Source organism: Sceloporus occidentalis, unplaced genomic scaffold, assembly GCF_023333645.1.
Source record: "Sceloporus occidentalis isolate IW3139 unplaced genomic scaffold, rSceOcc1.0.p SCAF_236, whole genome shotgun sequence".
NCBI lineage: Eukaryota > Metazoa > Chordata > Lepidosauria > Squamata > Phrynosomatidae > Sceloporus > Sceloporus occidentalis.
Window position 1 is genome coordinate 117,501 of NW_028317216.1, and position 7,488 is coordinate 124,988.

Below are 7,488 nucleotides of genomic sequence, written 5' to 3' on the forward strand. Positions count from 1 at the left end.
TTCCACACATCTGCAGAATTCACTTGATTTCACGTCTATTCGGAGGACGCCGTTTCAAGGTACGGCTCTCTCCACGGTCCCGTCGGACTATCTGGGAATGGAATAGAATGGCTCCATGTCACACACAGAGCGGGCTGACACCTTAATAAATTACCGGCACGTTCACACTAAACTTATCCCTTCAATCTCTTTTTTTTTTTCTTAGCACACCTTAAGAAGAGATAATATTATAAACAGGACTGAAGTTCAGCCCATTCATCAGTTTGATGGATTGTCTGACATCACAGAGATGACTTTAATGGATAATTAATCGTCCATAATCTTTGGATGTTGACCTTTAGAGCATTGCCATTGATAAAATAAATATATCCAGATTAGACAATTCCTCCATAACAAAAGGAGGGGGTAATAAGATTGTAAGGGCGTTTTGTACATTTCCTATTGCCATATAGATTCATAATGGCTGGCATTTAAAGGGACAGGACCGGCGAAAACGGAAATACTACTTTTTTTTAATAATGCGTAATTCTTGTATATATGGCCAATATATTTATTATTATTATGTCTGGAAGCTGCCATTTTTTATTTTTCATGACGCACAGATATCCTCTGTGTCCGTGGATAGGCGAATCAGCAAATATGGTAAAGATGATGCCTTTATTGGCTGAATTGCAACAAATTGCAATCTTTTGCCAGTAATGTAACACTAAATCCTAATAGTTGTGTTGAAGGGACCTGCAACTATGTGTGTGTGTCCTGTTTAAGTGTAAATGGCCACATCTAAGGACAATGCTGTTTTACCCATTAATGACAATGCATTGTGAGCCCGTACATGTATGGGCTTTGTCGTGAAGGGGTTAACGCTGAAAATACGAGCCAGTGGTATGTTAATAAACACCATAATCACAATGTCATTAACAGCAGAAAAAGGCCAGTCTAAAGGGGTCAGTTTATGTACCAAGAAGCCTTAGGGGCCCCTGTGACCCTGGGCCCCATCTCTGCACTGGAGGAGCCTGAGTTTTGATACGGCTCAGGTCTCTCCTTCATACGAGCAATATGGTTCAATAGGTTCCAATAGGGTTAATGCCTATGGTGTTATTAACCCTAAATACCTCTATAGTGGCAGTTAAGAGATAAATAGTGATTTGTGGACTGAAAGTGACATCTGCTTTTTGGATTTATTTTTATTTTTTTTTATATTTTCATTTTTTATTTTTATATATATATATATATATATATATAAATATCCGTGTGTAAGATTTGTAGGAACCAGGTGCATATACTCACTGAGGGACATTTTTAGTGTCAAAGACTCAAAGCAGGTGCAAACGCTGTCTGCGGACATAAAAAAAAAGGGGGCTTTTGTGCAAAGCACGGAGCTGCAGCACCTTTGTATACAGCCATCAGAGGTTTAAATGAACACACAACGAAACAAAAAAAAAAAGTTTGTTATTTCAATCTTTTCAATAGAACAAGAAGAGACCTTCGCCATCTGCAATTCCGTGGCAGCAATCCTACCGAACAATGAACACAATATATTTTATCTGTCTGTAAGGACTCGTGAGTACTTTCATATGCCTTTATTAGAGCTTAAGCCCCTCTTTTAAAACTAAAAAACATATTGTGAATAAAGTGTACACAGGACTGGAGGCATTAGATAAGCCTTTTGGTAAAACTCTCACGGCTTGATTAATCAAACGGTGATCAGAATACCGGACGGGACTAAATTTATAGCTCCAGCTTAGTTCATTTCTTAAGACAACTTACAAATGTAAAAAAAATAAATGATATTTTCTACATATACAATGGAAAAAATGTAAATTATTTTTCGGAAAGTGATATGTCGCCTTCGAACACCAAGCGGCAAACGGACGTAGCGTATTCATCTGTCTCACTCTACGTGTTTTAGTCTTTAGTTTGCCTTATTTCTTGTATTTTTATATTATATACCCCATAGCCCCAAAGACATTGAGTTCAAACTTTTTTTGCAATGCTTTGTATGAAAACCCCAGCAACAAATGGCAAATTCGATTAAAAGCTATAAAAATCCTTAGTTATGTATAGGCTTAAAGTGGCCCATAAGGCTTATTCAGGTTCAGGGGTTTTAGCGTGAGTCCAAGGCATCTTGTAACACTTTCACAGTATTAGCCCCTTTAATCTATGCCAAGAGACCATTCTATTCAACCACAAACTCAATATATTAACGACGTCTTTCCAATCCCTCTTAGAATCAGGAGCCGTGTGGCCATCCCATGGATGCTTAATTTCCCTCGTTGTGTTCATCGCTATCACTTCTTCTGGGAAGCTGTTCCACTTATCTACCACCCACTCCGTAAAGTAACACTTTCATTACATCTAAGCTTCTGAGCCTCTAGCTTTAGATGATGGCCCCTTAGACAATTTCTCCTCCTCTGAAATAAACTCCCCTCCTGTACTTTGTTAGACCCCTTTAAGTATTTAAATGTTTCTATCACATCCTCTCTCTCTTCTCTCCTCCAAGCCGGACACACCGAGATCTCTGTATAATCGTATGGTCAGTACAGTAAATAAGAGAATTAAAATCAGGGCCACCACCATCTATTTGTATCTACTCTAATATCTGGTCGCCTTACTATAGAAGGAAGAAATTAACTAAGCCTGTGTAGGGTATGAATGAAACGCCATACAATAATTACCTGCCACTGGAACACAGGAGTGATGGGAGTGATAAAGGGCCATTGGAACACAGGAGTGATGGGAGTGATAAAGGGCAATTGGAACACAGGAGTGATGGGAGTGATAGAGGGCCATTGGAACACGGGAGTGATGGGAGTGATAAAGGGCCATTGGAACACAGGAGTGATGGGAGTGATAAAGGGCCATTGGAACACAGGAGTGATGGGAGTGATAGAGGGCCATTGGAACACGGGAGTGATGGGAGTGATAAAGGGCCATTGGAACACAGGAGTGATGGGAGTGATAAAGGGCCATTGGAACACAGGAGTGATGGGAGTAATAGAGGGCCTCTGTTGTAGCCGTTTCCAGCTACAATAGTCATTTACAACATTAACCCCATCTGCGCTGGATTTCTGATCCATTTCATGTTATTTTAATGGACAAAATTTACTTTTCGTTCAAAAACAAGGACATGTCTAAGTAACCCCAAAGTTTTGGAGTGTATGTTGCAGTGTATATTTACAGTATATATATATATATATATACTGTTATAACAATTAATAATATATACAATTATAATAAATAATAATTATATATAATTTTTAGGTACTCTCTTTCAGAGATTCATACAAACTTAGTCTACATCATGTACAGTTTAACAGAGAATCTCGCTCGGCGAAGTTGTCTGCATTTTCCCTACGAGAAGAAGAATTGAGAAATAAATGTTTAACATCTATCTAGACAATTCTGTCTATTTGTGTTGACAGCAAGATTAATTGTGCTTTTTCTGGCAGAATGCACGCCCCGACATTGAAGTGTCAACCCTTAGTCAGCAAGCCTTTATTCGCCACCGGTAGCCCAACCTCGCTGGGGTGCTCCATTCTTGTCAGAAAGCTTTAATTATGCTAATGTATTTACAAACAAATTAGTACTCGCCATGGGAAAAAAATTAGAGTGGAAATGGGTTTTTTTTTTAGATAATGAAAAGAAAGAGGAAAGATTTCAGCCAATTGAATTTTGTCCCGTTTCACAGATCCGCGTAATCTGTTCTACTGTTTTAGACTTAAAATGTACCTGGCTCTTAATTTGTTTACCCATTTAATTTAGGCCCAAATCCGCACGTCGGGGACAAAGCATGTCATTGTCTTGTATTGCCACTTAAATTAAAGAGGACGTGTTTGCTAACAGATTACCTTATTCACCGCGTTTTTTTTTTCTTTGCAATTGTTAGAAAAAGGCCCCAAAATAACCACACGGATAATTAAAAAAGCCCAGAGATGAACATTTTTGGTGGAACTTGATATTGAAGTTTAGATTGCTCGCCGTTTTAAAACCTGTCTATGTAAATTTCCTCTTACGCCTAGATAATAGCTAACCCCTGATTCCTCATGTGTCAGGGTTTTGTTGTGTTGATGTGAGGTCCAGGAGGATTACTTAAAGATTTTAACATTCTAAAAACCCCTGTTTCTTCAAACATTTTTTCTTTCCGATCTGTTCATTGGCTCTATATGGTCAGGAAGAGACTAGAAAACACTTACAGGATACCTATGACAAAGTAAATTTACTTAAAGTATATGTGAAGTTCTGCTGGGCAATCAATGGGGTGATTTACTAAGCTTTCAAAAGATACAAAGTGATAACTCCTACATGTTTCTACTTATTTAGAAGGGGGATAAGGAAACTCCATAGTGGAACAATGGATATTTATGGCAATTAGTAAATGGGTTCACTTGTGCGTGATTGACTTTCTTCAATACTCTGAAGTCTTTGATTAAATTTGATAGCTTTTATTGAGCCAACATAGAAAAATATTTGCATACATTTTTGGGGAATTTGGTCCTTCTCTTTTAGATGGCACAGGTGAGCAAGGAGGACCATGTCTGAACTCACAATTACACTTGGGGTGGACTCCAAGACATCTCCAAAGGGTGAAATCATATACCAAAATGAGACCAACTCAACTAAGAATGAACTTGGGAAATTAAAGAGGAAGAATCTCATCCGCATATCAGTCTGATCATGCCCACACAAGAAGTCGAGAACCAAAATGTGAGACAAATTTCCTCTGTATGAGGAACCCCAGACATACATTTTGCAATACGTGGTCCTTGTCAGTGGGTTGCAGTTGGTATCTCTCTCTAGGCCCAAGTGAGCAAGGAAGTCCACATCTAGACTCACCTTTATACTAGTGGTGGACTCCATGAGATCTCCAAAGGGTGAAATCCCATTCCAAAAAGTTTGAGAACAACTCAACTGACAAAGGACAGACACTGCATAGCCTGCCCTTAAATTTTAGGGCGTAGAGGGATACCAACCCCACCCCACTGGCAAGACCTATAAGGGCCAAAACCCATATCTTTGGTTGTTGGTTGCATTGTGCAGAGAACATTTTCCTCTCATTTTGGATCTCAACTGCCCATGTAGGTAGGATCAGGCTGATATGTTGATGGAGACTTTTACTCTGTAATGGCACAAGTGAGCTATAGGGCACAATAGGGCAGGCTATTAAGCAGCTGTTTGTTCTCAGTTGAGATGTCTCATTTTTTTTGTATGTCATTTCAACCCTGATATAAAACCTAAAAAATTCTATGTTTTCTAGCCTACCCTGCTTGCATTTATTCTGCCTTGTTACCCCTACACGATTTCTATTTCCTATTATGTTAGTAAGCTTTAGTTTTTGCCCCTGCCCTGTTAGCCTTGCGTTACCCTGCTATCTCTACCCATTCCCTGTTATTTGCCCCATTCTGCTTGTTCTACCCCTGCTCCATCTTTTCCGTATTTCCCCTTCCCTGTTATCCTCGTGCCTGTTCTGCCCCTGCCGCGTTAACCTCCTACTTTTCCACGCCTGTCTTGTTTGAAAATACCATTACACAACGAATGTATCTAATACTTTTGACCTTTTTGTAGCCAATTTCTTATTGGGAAAGTAGCGCAAAATGTTATTTTAATGTAAATATAACTCAGCGTTCATCACTTATCTATAATATCTACAGGATCAAATCACACACAATGCCGTAAAATCATCACAAACTGTATTGAAATACTAAAACATACATTAAAGAAATAGCAATTTTGAGCTAATGGCTCCATAAAATACCTGCTGATGTAGCAATATTGGTTTGCTAAATGACTATTTTTTTTTTCTTCATTCCTCATGGGCTGCTTTAATCCAATGTGATTGTATTAGAAATAAAGACAGGTTTTTCCTTACACACTATAGGGTAATAAATTAATAAAAAGGTAATAACACGGTAACATAGTAATTTAAGTTGATGGAAGACATAAGTTCATTGAGTTCACGATCGCTGTTGATCCATTAAGAAGGCAAAAGAAAAACCCTGCATTATAAGGATTTCCAATTGCTCCTCAAAAAGGGGAACGATTCACGCTTTACTCCAAAATAGCTTCTGAAATCTCACTAAGGCTAGGTTTCCACTTGGCTTTTTGTCCTGCGTTTTTTTCTTGATGAAAAAACACCAAGAAAACGGCCACTGCGTTCTCCTGCGTTTTGGCGTTTTTTCTGGAGTTTTTTCTGGCGTTTTAGCCTTTCTGTGGAAATTGCTTTTTTTCCAGTTTTTCCAGCCTTTACACGTTGGAATTGTCACCCAGCTAAAAGGGATTCGGATAAATGGCGAGTATCTGCCCCCTCCTGGTGTCATTTCCTTGGTAGAGCCCTGGCGGACCTTTTTGTCTCTTTTCTGTGGTTTGTAAGGCATGCTTTATTCCGAATGTCTGCTCCTCTAGGAAGATTGTCCCCAAATGATGGTGCAAATGGTTTGCTGTTGCTTTTGGCAGGCAGGATCCCGTTGGTTTGTTTGTAATGGGATGTTTGTTCCAAATGGTGTAGAATTCAATATGAACTTTGTTTTGTGTGAAACTGTTTGTTTCCAGCCTATTTCTCGTAGGACACACAGATACCGGGTCCATCCTCTGCATTGTAACTGTGGAAAAAACGCCATAAAAAACGCCAAGGAAAAACCCACATGGCTTTTTCATGGCGTTTTTTCTCTCCCATTGACTTCTATTGGAGAAAAACGCCAAGATTTCCTTGCAAAAAACGCCAGAGTGTCAACATGCTGCGATTCTGAAAAACTGCCACAGAGCCCAAAAAAGCAGAAAAACGCCAAAGAGGACCGAAAAAACGCCAAACAGAAAAACGCCAAGTGGATATGGCATTGTGCGATTTCCTATTGAAGAACAGCTAACATCTGGCCGCAGCGTTTATTCACTAAAAAAACGCAGTGTGGCTGAATTGGCGTTTTTATGGGCGTTTTTAGCAAAAAAAAACCAAGTGGAAACCTAGCCTAAACCAACAACAACTAACTTATCATGTCCTTATAGCCAAACCCCCACCTAGCCCATCTTTAATACTATCCATTGATAGCGCAACCTAGTGGATTCTAGATCTTTATTGCTCTTACTGTAAAGAACTCTTTTTGCTGCTTTAGGTGAAAATTCCTAAATGGATGACCTCTTGTTCTTTGCTCAGTCCTATTAATCATCAGAGAACAGCTGGTATTGCCCCCTAGGTCATTGTATACTGATATCATCATATATCCATATCCCTTACATATTGTTCCATAAATACTGCCTTGGGAGTAAATAATATTGTATGGAGACCTGGGGCAGCTTTACATGTTCTGTACCAAAATCAGACACTTTACATGAAGATGAGATATTCCATGGGAGGATGTTATGATGTCCACTGCATAATGTGCCAGAACATTATATGATGTTGCAACACAGACCATGATGTCACTGGTCCTCCACTGATGTCACAATAGTTTTTCCATACCTGTACCATAGACCTGTCAAACACTAAATGAAACGATT